General features: G+C 39.4%; 1 protein-coding gene and 1 pseudogene across 3 annotated transcripts in view; one reads left to right on the forward strand and one right to left on the reverse strand.

The window, feature by feature from the left end:
- Positions 1–13,923, forward strand: part of DDX10 (DEAD-box helicase 10) — a 288,484-nt gene that overhangs the window by 131,040 nt on the left and 143,521 nt on the right. The gene's annotated exons all lie outside the window — the stretch shown is intronic.
- On the reverse strand, positions 7,518–12,507 carry LOC145526368 (DNA endonuclease RBBP8-like; annotated as a pseudogene). Its single transcript, XR_014068868.1, has 4 exons — positions 12,502–12,507; positions 10,510–11,859; positions 10,024–10,037; positions 7,518–9,919 (listed from the first exon to the last, which is right to left on the reverse strand). The product of XR_014068868.1 is annotated as a DNA endonuclease RBBP8-like (transcript).

The raw sequence follows: 13,923 nt of genomic DNA on the forward strand, positions 1-13,923 counted from the left end.
TAGCAAATAAGATTCTCCCTGCTTGGAATACCCTATTCTTGTTTCTCTGTATCTGGTAAAATCTGTCTGTTTGATGGAAGCCTTTGTCTGTCAGAGTTTCTTATCTGAACCTCAGAACTCAATGATTTGAGTGACTGTTTCTCAGTTTTTTAGAGATAGTGTATGAAAAAAAATAAAGATGGTGTATGAAAATTATCATTCTAGATGTATACAGACAAAGTTAATTTGTTACCTTCAATAGATGCTTTAAGGGCATTAGAAATTAATTTTTCTTTTGAGACACCCCCCCTCCCACCCCCACCAACACTAAATACATTGGAGAAGGAAATGGCAACCCACTCCGGTGTTTTTGCCTGGAGAATCCCAGGGACGGGGGAGCCTGGTGGGCTGCTGTCTATGGGGTCTCACAGAGTTGGACACGACTGAAACGCCTTAGCAGCAGCAGCGGCCACTAAATACCGTCTAGTCCAAATTTGTTCCCTTCTATTGCTCTTGCACAAATTTTACAGTCCTTTGGAACATTTGTCACACTCTCATTATTTGTTTGTACATTATATATTATGTTTTGTTAGCTTTTCTATTTAGGCTGGGCGTCTAGAGAACAGAGGCTGTCTTCTAGGACTCGGCCTGATATAGCACAGATGGTCAATAAATTTTAGTGAATATAAACAGATACAGATGCTGAGGATTATACTAACTTAAAGTGATTTAGATTTATTTTTTTCAACACAACTGTAGTCTACATTGTTCATTCCCTTTTCTAATTTATTTTTGTATTTGCTTTCTTTCTTGAGTACCTTAATATTTGCTGCCCTATTTTCTAGTTGACTTTGTATCACACATTAGCAATTTTCTTGTTCTTGGTGGATCTTTTGTCTGCCTAAGTAGAGTTAAGTGCTCCTAGTGAGGGCTTTCAGGGTGGATCAGTGGTAAAAAATCCACCTGCAGTACAAGAGATACAAATTTGATCCCTGGGTCAAGAAGATTCCCTTGAGAAGGAAATAGCAACCCACTCCAGTGTTCTTGCCTGGGAAATCCCATGGACAGAGGAGTCTGGGAGGCTGTAGTCCATGGGGTCCTGAAAGAGTTGGACATGATTAGCAACTAAACAACAGCAATGAGAAACTATTGGTATAGATTTCTGGAATCTCTAGTATCAGATTTATAAGATGTTGAATTCTTATTAATTGACATTTACATGAAAAGTTATATGTGAGGTGATGCTTTTGCCTAATTTTGTTTGAATATAATGTTGTTTTTGTAGTATTTATAATTTTTATGTTATCTATTCCCATTTTCTTAGTTGATTATTTTCTCTGTACATTATTATATTTACCCTTTAAATGTTTGCTCTGTGAATTGATTTCTCATCCAGGTGGTAAACTAATTTCCCTCCATTCTTTTTGCATCCCTGTATGTAGAGATGGAAATAGATGTGTGTGTGTGTTAAGTCACTGTAGTCTGACTCTGCAACCTCATGGACTGTAGCCACTGGGTTCCTCTGTCCATGGGATTCTCCGGTCAAGAATACTGGAGTGGGTTGCCATGGCCTCCTCCAGGGGATCTTCCCCACCCAGGGGGAAGGGATTGAACCCACATCTCCTATGTCTCCTGCATTGGCAGGCAGGTTCTTTACCACTAGCACCACTTGGGAAATAGATAACTCATTGTTATTTAATGTCATGTTGTCAAGTATATGCTGTGTTCATTAAGATCATAAAAGTTAACCGTTTGAATTGATAGAACCACATATGGTTGTTTTTCAGCCTCTGGAGGATAGTGACAGTGCAGCTTCACTTTGTGGAAAAGACCCCGTGGTTGTTAGATTTTGTACTTTAGATCATCAGAATGCATTCTTTGAATGTCATAGTGTGATTGTTTCAATTTTTATGAAACAAATATTTCACTAGACCATAGTTTTCTGAGAATATTAGAATAAAACAAAAAAATTTATCTTCACATCTCCTTATGTGTCTAGCCAGTGAAGATTAAAAGGACACATTCAATATTTTGTTAACTAGTTTCTGTTCTGTTGTGTTGTCTCTCTCCTCTCTTTAAAGCTTGAGATGTGTGCTTTTTTGAGGTTGATTAGAAACATTTTCAAAGTGCCTGAGTTGGTGAAATGTTAAACTACTCCAGGATTGGAAGTAGCTTGGCATGTGTAGAGAAAACCACATCGCTAGCAAGCTAAGATGTCAGACCTGTGAACCCTGACTATATTATATTCTGCGTCCTGAATTTATTCTTAACTTTTTATACTCTCAGTTTTCTTTTGTTGTGAGCTATATTAATATTCAGTTCAGTCAGTTCAGTCACTCAGTTGTGTCCGACTCTTTGCGGCCCCATGAACCGCAGCATGCCAGGCCTCCCTGTCCATCACCAACTCCCGGAGTTTACCCAAACTCATGTCCATTGAGTCAGTGATGCCATCCAACCATCTCATCCTCTGTCGTCCCCTCCTCCTCCCGCCTTCAATCTTTCCCAGCATCAGGGTCTTTTCAAATGAATCAACTCTTTGCATCAGGTGGCCAAAGTATTGGAGTTTCCGCTTCAACATCAGTCCTTCCAATGAATATTCAGGACTGATCTCTTTTAGAATGGACTGGTTGGATCTCCTTGCAGTCCAAGGGACTCTCAAGAGTCTTCTCCAACACCACAGTTCAAAAGCATCCTTTCTTCGGCACTCAGCTTTCTTTATAGTCCAACTCTCACATCCACACATGACTACTGGAGAAACCATAGCTTTGACTAGACAGACCTTTGTTGGCAAAGTAATGTCTCTGCTTTCTAATATACTATCTAGGTTGGTCATAACTTCCCTTCCAAGGAGTAAGCGTCTTTTAATTTCATGGCTGCAATCACCATCTGCAGTGATTTTGGAGCCCAGAAAAATAAAGTCAGCCACTGTTTCCACTGTTTCCCCATCTATCTGCCATGAAGTGATGGGACCGGATGCGATGATCTTAGTTTTGTGAATGTTGAGCTTTAAGCCAACTTTTTCACTCTCCTCTTTCACTTTCATCAAGAGGCTCTTTAGTTCTTCACTTTCTGCCATAAGGGTGGTATCATCTGCATATCTGAGGTTATTGATATTTCTCCCGGCAGTCTTGATTCCAGCTTGTGCTTCCTCCAGCCCAGCATTTCTCATGATGTACTCTGCATATAAGTTAAATTAGCAGAGTGACAATATACAGCCTTGATGTATTTCTTTCCCTATTTGGAACCAGTCTGTTGTACTATGTCCAGTTCTAACTTGCTTCGTGACCTGCATACAGATTTGTCAGGAAGCAGGTCAGGTGGTCTGGTATTCCCGTCTCTTTCAGAATTTTCCACAGTTTATTGTGATCCACACAGTCAAAGGCTTTGGCATAGTCAATAAAGCAGAAATAGTTGTCTCTCTGGAACTCTCTTGCTTTTTCAGTGATCCAGCGGATGTTGGCTATTTGATCTCTGGTTCCTCTGCCCTTTCTGAAACCAGCTTGAACATCTGTAAGTTCACGGCTCACATACTGTTGAAGCCTGGCTTGGAGAATTTTGAGCATTACTTTGCAAGCATGTGAGATGAGTGCAATTGTGCAGTAGTTTGAGCATTATTTGCATTGCCTTTCTTTGGGATTGGAATGAAAACTGACCTTTTCCAGTCCTGTGGCCACTGCTGAGTTTTCCACATTTGCTGATATATTGAGTGCAGCACTTTCACAGCATCATCTTTTAGGATTTAAAATAGCTCAATTGGAATTCCATCACCTCCACTAGCTTTGTTTGTAGTGATGCTTCCTAAGGCCCACTTGACTTCATATTCCAGAATGTCTGGCTCTAGGTGAGTGATCACACCATCGTGATTATATGGGTTGTGAGTATCTTTTAGTTATATTAATAATTATATTCATTATTAGGAGGGATTACTTATCCCTCCTAATCCCACAAAGAGTTTAAAGTGGCTTAAAAATTACTTCTAAATGTAATAAAGTAGAAAACATCAGGCAAAGTATAGATAGAATAGAAATGACTAGTGGGAAATTTAACATACACATCATGCAAGGTTTCACATGATTCTTATTATGGATCAGGAATTTGACTCTGAGGTCTTAACTGCCAAAATTAAAAAAACACTTTTTCCATACAGAAAGAGTTTTTTTCTACTCTAAAGAAACATAGCTTTTCCTTGCAATTCAACAATTGTCCCACAGTACATAAAAGTATTATAATATACTTTATATGGCAATTTTCAGTTCCTATCTTAAGTAAATTGGAGAGATGATGCCAGGGTAAGTTCAGGGAAGGCGACTCTCTAGAAACCGATAAGATACTCCTACACATTCACATTTGCTCCTTCCCTCTGTGCACACACCACCCCCCCAAATGTGTGCATACTTCTCTGAATAAGGTGGAGCTTACTTAGATTGTTAAGGTATAGCAGCTGTTTTCTGACAAAGCAGTGAATTACAACTTACCATTCTTAAAATGGTTAGTTCATTCCAAAGTAAGTTAAAAAGCTATGCGGATGCTATGCCTTTAGCTGAAAGAGGCTTACTGTAGGTGCTCATATGAATAACTGATAATAGTATTATCTTGATCAAATTACTCTGTGATAGTTTGTGGTCTTTATTAGGAAGTTTTGACGTCTAGCATCTTAGATTCAGAATTAATGAAGCAAATTATTAGTGAGTTTCATAATATGTTAACTCCAGAAATCTTACTACATGAGTAGAGAGTTAATTGCATTTTACTAGAGAAAATTGGAGAAGAGCCAGTTTAGGATATGTTTTAAGTAGTCTTGGTCAGTTAAGTTCTTTTTAACTTAACCACTTCTGTTCTTATACTCAGGTATTCTTTTGGCGTTAGGAAGAAAATAATTTGAGAGATGGAACACAGTTATTATGCATCCTGTCAATATGTTTTCCCTATTTAGAGTTGATGGTTTGGTTAGGTTTCTGTTAGTGGGGAAAATGATGTGGCAGTATGGTGCAATGTTTGTGTAACACATCACTAATCATGAGAGGAATTTGTTTTCCTTAGAGCTTTTCCTTTATCTTTTTTCTTCCATTCTTGTGATTTTGTTTTCAGATTGTCTTCTTTTATTACTGTAACTGTGTTTAGTCTGCAGCTGTCCTTTTGCTTGCCTGTTTTGTTCTGTATGTGCTGTCTCTTTTGTTCCTAGTCTTCCCTGAATCATGTCACATAACTTTTATTAACTGCACACCCCCCACCCAATTTTATTTCACCTCTGTCCGTACCAGATTACTATTTCTTTTTCCTAAATTGACATAAGAAAGTTCAGATTTTTTTTCATAGAGATATTCAAGGGTAACACTGTAACTTGGAAAAAAGCATTTAGGTTGGGATTTTGACTAATATTAGTTGCTTATGTGATTTGAAAGATGCATTAATTTTTTAGTGAAGAGAGTAATTTTACTTGGTTTCTATTAGATTGGTGCAAAAGTAATTGCGGTTTTGCATTGTTGAACCTTACTGTTTGATATTAGAATACATTCTTAATGTGGTACTGTTATAAATCATTTTAATGTGCATTTCTCACTTTAAGTTTTTTTGCTAATGACATTACTTGCTGTTTAGTTTATATTTATTTTAGGCTAGGGAAATGATGTTACACAAAAAGCAAATTTGAGCAGTTTTTTTATCAGTTCAAAATGAGTCATAAAGCAGCAGAGACAACTCAGCATCAACAACATGTTTGGCCCAGGATCTCTAGTGAATGTACAGTGCAGTGGCGGTTTAAGATTTTGCAAAGAAGATGGACGGCCGTGAGGATGAGACGCGCAGGGACTGGCCGTCAGAAGTTGACGAGGACCAACTGGGAGGCTCATTGAAGCTGATCCTCTTACAGCTACATGAGAGGTTGCTGAAGAACTCAGTGTCAGCCATCCTATGGTTGTTCTCCACTTGAAGCAAATTGGAAAGGTAAAGAAGCTCGATAAGTGGGTACCTCAGGAGCTGACAGCAAATCAAAAAAAAAATGTTTTGAAGTGTTGTCTTCTCTTATTCTGTGCAACAACAACGAACCATTTCTTGATCAGATTGTGATGTGTGATGAAAAGTGGATTTTATGACAACCAGCGACAGCCAGCACAGTGGTTGGTCCAAGGAGAAGCTCCACAGCACTGCCTAAAGCCACACTTGCACCAAATAAAGGTCATGGTCACTGTTTGTTGGTATGCTACCAGTCTGATCCACTATAGCTTTCTGAATCCCAGAGAACCATTACATCTGAGAGTATGCTCAGCAAATCGATGAGATGCACCAAAAACTGCAACGCCTGGAACCAGCATTGGTCAACAGAAAGGACCCAATTCTTCTCTACAGTGTCTGACCACATGTTGCACAACCAGCACTTCAAAAGTTGAATGGATCGGGCTACGAAGATTTGCTTCATCCTCCATATTCACCTGGCCTCTCGCCAACCTGACTACTACCTCTTCAAACATCTTAACAACCTTTTTCAGGGAAAACTCTTCCACAAGCAGCAGGAGGCAGAAAATGCTTTCCAAGCATTTGCCGAATCCTGAAGCATGGGTTTTTATGCTACAGAAATAAACAAACTTATTTCTCATTGGCCAAAATGTGTTTAACAGTTCCTATTTTGATTAATAAAGATGTATTTGAGCCTAGTTATAATGATTTAAAATTCACAGTCTGAAACTGCAGTTACCTTTGCACCAACCAATATTTATGTAATTTATTCTTTTAAATATGCAGAGAAAAGATAGCAATAGGCGTCCCATTGCAACACATGTATTCTTTATTTAGTGAATTCTCTATCACAGGATTTGCTCAAGTAGAAACTGTATTTCAGTCTCAGAGAGGTTATAGGCTCCAGCATTTGAAAAGTAAAGTAAAGGTTCCTACAAACAATGTTTCAGAAGTTTTTACATCAGTGACTTTGTGGAATTCTGAGAAGAGCATAAGCTTCAGTGTTTGAGATTATAAAATTTGAGTTTGATGGGTCTGTGTTTAGAACCTGACTCTATCTCTTTTAGCAGGATACTTGTTTAATTTAATTCATTGTCAGTTTCATCACCTGTAAGATGCAGGAAATACCCCAAAACGAAAGTTGTGAGAAGTAAATGAAATGTAAAACATCTAGCATGGCATCTGGCAGATGGCATCTCTAATTAGCTACTGTTCTATAATTTCTCAAAGAAAGGTATAGTTACCTTCTGATTTACCAGGTTGGGTTGGCACTTGTCATGTATTGGAACTTAAGACAAACTTCACAACATCATGGCATGTGTTAAGAAATAGGCTTTTTTTGGGAACAGGGTGCATCTTATGGGGAAGAGCCAGAATCAGCAAGGAGAAGGTAAGGCATTGGTGTCTTGTTTTTCCACACAGAGGGATGCCAGAGCTTTGACAGTCTGCTCAATATAAAGCATAGGCAGGTCTCCTGTCCTATATACTGTCTTATAGAGAACAAGTGGTAGATCAGCCTTATCCATGAATTGTCACACAGACAACTTGGGAGTCAGACAGAATACAGTGGATGCCTGCAGTCATCTAAGAAGTTCATCTGTCCAGCATGTGGAGACCTGAGGCCCAGGGGAAGTTGGGTTTGCCTTGCTAAGAGAAGAAGCTCTCATTTTGTCTCTCCTGCTAGAAGAAGGGGGTGAAGTAGTGATTCCACCTCACTGATGAGGCACCCAGAGTGACTCCTGACTACATTTACAGACAGGTTCTACTTCTTGCATCATAACCAGGGTCAATGAATCCATTTTCTCAATGAGTAAGAGTCAAGTGTGAAATATTATGCTGTTTATGTTGGTGTTGGAATAGGTAACAGAAGAATGCCTTTCAGCGTCTTTGAATGAATGTTGCTGTCAACAAAAATTGGTCTCAATTTGGCTAGTCACAGCTCAGCTTCACAAATTATTGGTTGTTAGGCACTTACTTTAAGAATTAAACAGCCAGTAAGATGAAGTCCCTATCCTCAGGGAATTTGGTATGGTGTCTAAAGAGGAGTAAAATAGACATAGAAGAACTTTTAAAAAATATTTATTTATGTATTTGGCTACATCGGGTCTTGGTTGTGACGCACGAAGATCTCTCCTTGTGACGCAGGCTTCTCTAGACCGAGCTATGGCGTGCAGGCTTAGTCAGTGCCATGGCATATGGGTTCTTAGTCCCCCAGCCAGGGATCAGATATGTGTTCCCTGCCTGAGAAGGCAGATTCCGAACCACTGGACGACCAGGAAGTCCCTAGAAGTGGAAGAATTTCTTAAAAATAGAAGTAGAGTGTAACAAAAGCACAAAACATAATCACCAGAAGAGTGAGGAAGAGAATGAGAAAATGTCTCAACAGATAGCCAATGTTGAAACTTTGTTTTTTATTTTCAAAATTATAATTTGGTATTACCAAACTGATAGCTCAGTTGGTAAAGGATCCGCCTGCAATGCAGGAGATCCCAGTTTGATTCCTGGGTTGGGAAGTTCCTCTGGAGAAGGAATAGGCTACCCACTCCAGTATTCTTGGGCTTCCCTTGTGGCTCAGCTGGTCAAGAATCTGCCCACAATGCAGGATACCTGGGTTCAATCCCTGGATTGGGAAGATCCCCTGGAGAAGGGAAAGGCTACCCACTCCAGTATTCTGGCCTGGAGAAGTCCATGGACTGTACAGTCCATGGGGTCAAAAAGAGTTGGACATGACTGAGTGACTTTCCCTTTCATTACCAAATAAAAGTAATAAACAACTGTTAACTTTAGAATGCAAAAATAAAAACACTTTATTGTTTTAAAGATGCAAAAGCAAGAAAATACAGCATAAACTACCCATATTTTTAAACAGTCATCTATGTGATGGATAAAGGCCATTTAAACACTTTCAATAGAAAAATGACTTATAAGTCAATTTACAAAAGATCAAAAAGTGTATGTTTAATACCAACTTTAACTATAAATAACTAAAAAAGAAAATTGTCCTCTCTGTTTTTGCTGCTCTTTGCCTTTAGGAAGAGATATTACATTGTAAGGCTGCCATCTTTTGGGATGAGGACAAGGATCAAGGTCTTCTTTAATATAACCTCTTTCCGTACAAGTCTGAGTGGAAGGAAAACCAATTTCCCTGAAATACTCTTGTGTGTTGGGTGGAATATAGCGAAATCGGTGTCTTAAGCAGGAAACCAACTTTGTTCCTCTTTCTTCTGCTGGAAAATCTGCATAATAAATTTCACATTCCTTACACGTGTATCCAAGCAATTTTCTTCTTTCTTCCATTTTCCAAACTGCCTCAATATGAGGAAAATTTTGTAAGTCAGTCTCTCTTTCATCACCTTTAAAATATGGCTCCAAAAATGCCTTTTGTTTGAGTTTATCTTGTTTTTTTTCCTTCTCTTTATCTGCCACCTGGGGGAAGCTATCCGCCAAACAGGATTCATATCATCTTCCAAAGTATCATTCATTTTTCTTTCTCCATTTGGACTTTTTTCTCCTTCTCCTCTTGCTTCTTCAGTTTTACAAGCATAGTCTCACTAACCAGTGTACAGTCCATGTCCACTGTTTTTCTTCCTGCTAATCTTGACTGACTGCCATCCTTTGTGTCTACTACAGTAATACCATTTTATACTGAGAAAGGTCTGCTCCTGGATCTGTACTCCACTGGATATTTTCAAAGGATATATCTTGGACTTTGCTTTAGCAATTCTGTGTGGATTTAACTGAAGAACTGATGCAAGTTTACATGCTCCTTGGACTGACCTGACTTTTATCATTATAGACTCGTGAGAATCAGCACCCTTCACATCATCAAAAAGATAATCTCCAAACTTGTGTGTGGATGTAGAGGGATTTTAAATATAGAATTTCTTCCCTTATTTGTAACAGTGCTTCATTATCTGGAGATTACTCAAGGACTGGAAAAGGTACTCCTGTAAACAGGGCTCTTCTGGGGAATCTTTTTTTTTTTTTGCTAGCATTGTTTTTTTTATTAATTTATTTATTTTAGTTGGAGGCTAATTACTTTACAATATTGTAGTGGTTTTTGCCATTCATTGACCAACCTGCAGCTCACACTCAAGGCCTTACGTCTTAAGGAAGAGCCATTTCGGAATGGGCTTCAGGGCCTCATGGAGAGTCACTTCAGTTCAGTCGCTCAGTTGTATCTGACTCTGCGACCCCATGGACTGCAGCACGCTAGGCCTCCCTGTACGTCACCAACTCCGAGAGCTTGCTCAAACTCACATCCATCAAGTTGGTGATGCCACCCGGCCGTCTCATCCTCTGTCGTCCCCTTCTCCCACCCTCAATCTTTCCCAGCATCAGGGTTTTTTCCAGTGAATCAGTTCTTCGCATCAGGTGGCCAAAGCATTGGAGTTTCAGCTTCAGCATCAGTCTTTCTAATGAATATTCAGGACTGATTTCCTTTAAGATGGACTGGTTGGATCTCCTTGCAGTCCAAGAGACTCTCAAGAGTCTTCTCCAACACCACAGTTCAAAAGCATCAATTCTTGTGCACTCAGTTTTCTTTATAGTCCAACTCTCACATCCATACATGACTACTGGAGAGTCACTTGACTAAATCTGATTTTAGAATTCTGACTTTCTTGGCTTTTCTCTTGACACTGACTAGCTGAAAATGGATAAGACAGAGCCAGAGGTTTATCCATCCATCACACAGTCTCCATTCATGGAAGAATGTCTGTCCAGTGGAAAAGAAAACTCTTTTTCTTTATCAAAAGATGCTTGGGAGTGCTTAACTTCATCTTCACTTTCTTCCTCAGTTTTCTTCCTTTTGATTCTGCCTCCCAGTGGCTTCAGGGATACCGCATGTTTATCTTTATCAGTATCTTTAATATCATCAATGCTATACTGCTTATGGATTCACTTGTGTTTTTATTTATAAGCATCTGCTTATTAGAAGATGACTGGTTAATGATCTTGTTCACTTCAGCCCCAAGGTGAGGAGGTTTGAAAAAGGTACCATCTTTAGATTTTGATCTAGGTTTCTCTGATCTAGAAGTAGAAGTGTTACTAAAAGGCACTGTTTTCAGGTGGGTTATTTTCCTGGTCTCTAAAAGAGAAGGGGACAAACTTATATTCCTTTTTTTGTGATCTCCTTCCAGATAGTGGTAGAGTTCATCACCAAGAGGGCTCCTAGGGCCTCGAGATTCAGATTCTTCTTGAATACAAAGTCCAGGTGTTTCAGCAGCAACTGTAGCTATATTATCAGGAGGATAACTGCTTTTTCCATGTGTTTTAGCCATTGGAGCTTGACTTTCATCACAAGTGTCCGCCAGTATAATTTCACTTTCATTAGGTTTATGTTGTGGTTGAGTTGAAGGCTTTGGTACTTTTCTCAATTCATGTGCACACCTGAGTGCTCCAGTTTAGTTTGTGTATCAGACTTGGAGGTTGGTTTGTTTGTTCTGTGTATCGGATGTGGAGGTTTTCCTTTCTTCATAGCCAGTTAGCGCTAGAAAATGAAAAGGTTCTTAATGGTGAATCTAGAATAACATCTTCCTCAGATTCACAGTCAGTTGCTTGACGTGGTTAACCATTCTCAATTTTCCGCTGCAGCTGTTCAGAAAACTTTTTATTTTTTTCCTGTATTCTTTTCATTCATGAGCTCTGTGATAAGTTTAAGATTCTGCTGCCAAAAATTTTCAAACTTTGTTGTTTCTTCTTCATATGTTCTTCAGTTAGTGCACAGCAATCACATAATCCTGCTCTTAATTGATCTTCTACAATTTTAATGGTTTCATGAATGACTTTCTGTTGCTCTCTCAGCTGTTGATTTTTGGTGAAGAATTCTTCTAGTCTCTGTGCATCTAAAATTCATTCTTTTTTCAGTCTGGTTACCTTTTTCATTACTTTTACTTGTAAACTTTGTATTTCTTTACCATGATACTCCTTTCAGTTCTGTTGTTAAGTCCCTAAGTTGTGTTCAATTCTTTGCCACCCCTGGATTGCAGCATACCATACTTCCCCCTCCACACTTGTACTGGTTAATGTTTTCTGACTGTTCTGTTACATTATGCAGGCCAGAAGTTGTCTTTGGCCAGTTTAGATACAGCTTGCAGGGCTGCCTCTAGATTCTCGAAAGCCCTGGCAGGCAAGCAGGCCTGCTCAGAGACTGGAAAGAGACAGCCTTGTGCTTTTCTCCTCATTCCCTCACTAACCCACCAAAATGCCTGTGGCCACGCCACCCCTCTCAGGGCAGTGCACACTCTCCAGGGTTGGGGGCAGGCCCGAGGGCCCCCAGCCCCGCTCACCTCACCTGAGCCTTTTCAGTGTTGAATCTTCCTTTTGGGGGAGAATTGCAAGCATTTTTTCATTGAAGTATAATTAATTTATGATGTGATAGTTTCTAGTGTACAGCAAGGTGATTCAGTTATATCTGTGTGTGTGTGTGTGTGTGTGTGTGTGTGTGAGACGTGCTAAGTTGCTTCACTTGTGTCTGACTCTATGTGATCCTGTGGACTGTAGCCCGCCAGACTCTTCTGTCCATGGGATTCTCCAGGCAAGACTACTGGAGTGGGTTGTCATGCTCACCTCCATGGGAGCTTCCTGACCCAGAGATCAAACCTGTGTCTTTTAAGTCTCCTGCATTGGCAAGCAGGTTCTTTACCGCTAGCACCACCTGAGAAGTAAGTGTGTGTGTGTGTGTGTGTGTGTGTGTGTGTGAGAATGTATGTATATATATGTGTGTGTGTGTATATATATGTTCTTTTTCATATTTTTCATTATGGTTTATTAGAGATATTGAATATAGTTCCCTGTGCTATACAATAGGACTTTGTTTAGATATTTTATATATATATATATATATATATTAGTTTGTATCTGCTAATCCCAAATTCCTAATTTATCTGCCCACTTCCCCTTTGGTAACGTAAGTTTGTTTTCTGTCTGTGAATCTCTTTCTGTTTTTTAGGTAAGTTCATTTATATCATTTTTTTTAAGTTTTCACATATAAGTGGTAACATATATTTGTTTTTGACTTATTTGACTTGAGGAGGAAATGGCAACCCACTCCAGTATTCTTGCCTGGAAAATCCTACAGACAGAGGAAGCTGACAGGCTACAGTCCATGGGATCGCAAAGAGTCGGACACGACTGAGCGACTAACAGTACTTGACTTCCTGTGATAATCTCTGGATCTATCCATATTGCTGCACATGGCATTATTTCATTCTTTTCTATGTCTGGGTAATATTCCACTGTGTGTGAGGTGGGGTGGGTATGTGTGTGTGTGTTCAGTTGCTCAGTCGTGACCAATGCTTTGTGATCCTGTGAATTGTAGCCTGCCAGGCTCCTCTGTCCATGGAATTTTCCAGTCAGGGATACTGGAACAGGTTGCCATTTCCTACTCCAGGGACTCTTCCTGATTGAACCTGAGTCTCTTGTGTCTCCTGCATTGGCAGGTGGATTCTTTTACCACTGACTGCACTGGGAAGCCCCATTGTGTGTGTGTATGTGTGTCTGTATATGTATGTATGTATACCACATATTCTTTATCAATTCATCTGTCGATGGACATTTAGATTGTTGCAAAGAGTTGGACACGACTGAGCAACTGAACTGAACTGACAGTTGTAAATAGCGCTGCAGTGAACACTGCAGTGCCTGTATCTTTTCAAATTATATTTTCTCTGAATGTATGCCCAGGAGTGAGATTTTTGGATCATATGATGACTAGTTTTAGTTTTTTTTAAGGAGCCTTCATACTATGCTCCATAGTGACTGCACAAACAATGTAGGAGGGTTCCCTTTTCTCCACATCCTCTCTAGCATTTATTATGTGTAAACTTTTTCGTGATGGCCGTGCTGACCAGTGTGAGTTGACACCTCAGTGTAGTTTTGATTTGCTATTCTCTAATAATTAGCAGTGTTAAGCATCTTCTCATGTGCCTATTAGCCATCTATATATTTTCTTTGGAGAAATGTCTGTGTCATATGTCTTTTTTTTTTTTG

Source organism: Giraffa tippelskirchi, chromosome 11 (assembly GCF_054371585.1).
Source record: "Giraffa tippelskirchi isolate mGirTip1 chromosome 11, T2T-mGirTip1v1.2.pri, whole genome shotgun sequence".
In the NCBI taxonomy this organism is placed as follows: Eukaryota; Metazoa; Chordata; class Mammalia; order Artiodactyla; family Giraffidae; genus Giraffa; species Giraffa tippelskirchi.